The sequence below is a fragment of the Gracilinanus agilis genome, chromosome 4 (genome assembly GCF_016433145.1).
Source record: "Gracilinanus agilis isolate LMUSP501 chromosome 4, AgileGrace, whole genome shotgun sequence".
In the NCBI taxonomy this organism is placed as follows: domain Eukaryota; kingdom Metazoa; phylum Chordata; class Mammalia; order Didelphimorphia; family Didelphidae; genus Gracilinanus; species Gracilinanus agilis.
Window position 1 is genome coordinate 202732392 of NC_058133.1, and position 2807 is coordinate 202735198.

Consider the following 2807-nt stretch of genomic DNA (forward strand, 5'->3'; position numbering starts at 1 on the left):
GTGCAGACATACAAAACATTTCTATATTAGTCATGTTGTGAAAGAAAACACAGACCCTCTCAAAAAAATGAAAGAAAAAACAGGAAAAAAAAAGTTTCAATCTGCATTCAAATGCCATTAGTTTTTTCTCTGGAAGTGGATAGCTTTTTTCATCATAAATCCTTCAGAAGGCATGAGACTGGGAACAGCAGTCTCATATCTATCTCAGACTTCCTCATAACCTGAACAGCAATCTTAGATTTATCTCAAGATGAGAACTATCAAGGAGCAGCTGATTGCGAATGTCTTAAAGGAAGACCAGATTTCCTATAACAAGATCACTGCTATTAGGGTTGGTGCAGTTGGCATGGCATATGCCATCAGTATATTAATGAAAGATTTAGCTGATGAACTTTCCCTAGTTGATATTATAGAAGACAAACTAAATGGAGAGATAATGGATCTCCAACATGGCAGTCTTTTCCTAGGAATACCAAAGATTGTCTCTGGCAAAGACTAACTCAGAGCTGGTTGTTGTTATATCTGGGGCACAACAGCAGGAAAGTCACCTTAATTTGGTCCAGCATAATATGAACATCTTTAGATTCATCATTCCCAGTATTGTTAAGTATGTGTCTAAATGCAAGCTGCTTATTATCTCCAATCCAATAGATATGTTGACATATATGATATGGAAGCTAAATGACTTTCCCAAAAACCACATTATTGGAAGTGGTTGCAATCTGGGTTCTGCCCATTTCCATTACCTAGTGTCTCTCTGAAGAATCTCTATCCTGCTTTAGGAACTGATTCACAACACTGGAAAGATGCTCATAAACAGGTGGTTGAAAGTGCTTAAGAGGTGATCTAGATGAAGGGCTATACTTCCTGGACCATGAAGAATCTTCCAAGGGTGCATCCAATTTCCACCATGATTAAGGATCTATATGGCCTTAATGAAGATGTCTTCCTTAGCGTCCCCCGTGTCTCAGGGCAGAATAGCAATTCAGATATGGTAAAGGTAACCCTGACTCTAGAGAAGGAGGCCGTTTAAGGAAGTATTGATACTCTGGGGAATCCAGAGGGAGCTGCAATTTTAAAGCCTTTTAATGTGTTGCCACTTTACTGTCTCGAGAACATGACAGTGGTTAAGGAATTATATATGATGAGCTTTTTACAAGAGCAGATGGGTAGCTCAGTGGATTGAGAGTCAGGCTTAGAGACAGGAAGTCCTACATTCAAATCTAGCCTCAGATACTTCCTAGCTGTGTGACCGTGGGCAAGTCACTTAACTCCCATTGCCTAGCCCTTACCACTCTTTTGCCTTAGAACCAATACATAGTATTGATTCTAAGATGGAAGGTAAGGGTTTAAAAAAAATTTTTTTTTGTAATAAAACACTTTTATACAATTGAAGTCAGATTTAAATAACTGGAGAAATATTAATTGTTCATGGACAGGCAGAGTCAATATAATTAAAATGACAGTTAACCTAAACTAATCTACTTGTTCAATACCATCCTATTAAATTACAAAAATATTTTGGGTTAGAAAAAATAATAACAAAATTTGTTTGGAAGAATAAAATGTCAAGAATATCAAAAGAATTAATGAAAGAAATGTAAAGGAAGAAGGGTCTAGCAGCACCACATTTTCAATTGTATTATAAAAGAGTAATTATCAAAACTATCGGGCATAGGCTATGAAATAGAAAGGTAGATCAATGGAACAGAATAGACATACAACAAACAGCAGTAAAAAATTATAGTAATCTTGTATTTGATTAAAATAATAGATCCAGGTTTTTGGAATAAGAAATCGCTATCTGATAAAAATTGCTGAGACAATTAGAAGCTAGTTTAGTGAAACTAGGTATAGACCAATATCTTACACCATTCGCTAAGAAGATCAAAATAGATACATGATCTATATATAAAAGGAAATATAAGTAAATTAGAAGAACAGGGAATGTATCATCTTTATGGACAGGAGAGGAATTTATGAGCCAACAAGAGATGGAGAGTATTGTGAAATATAAAATAGATAATTTTGAGTCCATTAAATGAAAAGTTTTTGTAAAAATTAAACAAATGCTGCCAAGATTAGAAGGAAAGCAAAAAATTTGGGAGGAGACAGCCTCTCATATAGAAGTCTCATCTCTAAAATATATAAAGAGAATTTTGTCAAATTTATAAGAATAAGAGCCATCCTCCAATTGATAAATGGGTAAAAGATATGAACATTTTTCAGATGAAGAAATCAAAGCCATATATAGAGATATGAAAAAATGTTCTTAATCATTACTGATTAGAGAAATGCAAACCAAGGCAGCTTTGAGATATCACCTCACACCCACCAACCTGGCTAAAATGACATATGTTGGAGACAATGTGGAAAAATGGGGACACATGCACTGTTGGTGGAGCTGTAAACTAATCCAACCACTTTGGGATTTTTTTAATTTTTAAGTTAAAAATATTTTAAAAATATTTTCCATGTTTATATGATTAATTTTCTTTCCCTTCACTCTTCCCTTCCCCCTCCCAGAGCCAACAATCCCACTGGGTTGTACAAATGTTATCACTTGATACCTATTTCCATATTATTTATTTTTACAATAGAGCAATCTTTTAAAGCCAAAACCCCAAATCATATACCCATATAAATAAGTGATAAATGATAAGCCATATGTTTTTCTTTTGTGTTTCTACTCTCATAATTCTTTCTCTCAATGAGGATAGCATTCTTTCTCATAAGTCCCTCAGGAATGTACTGAATTGTTGCATTGCTACTAGTAGTAAAGTTCACTATGTTGGATAGTTCCACAG

The 2807-nt window shown here is 34.6% G+C and overlaps 1 pseudogene; it reads left to right on the top strand.

The window, feature by feature from the left end:
* Positions 1 to 250: 250 nt before the first annotated feature.
* Positions 251 to 1079, top strand: LOC123245017 (annotated as a pseudogene).
* Positions 1080 to 2807: the final 1728 nt, after the last annotated feature.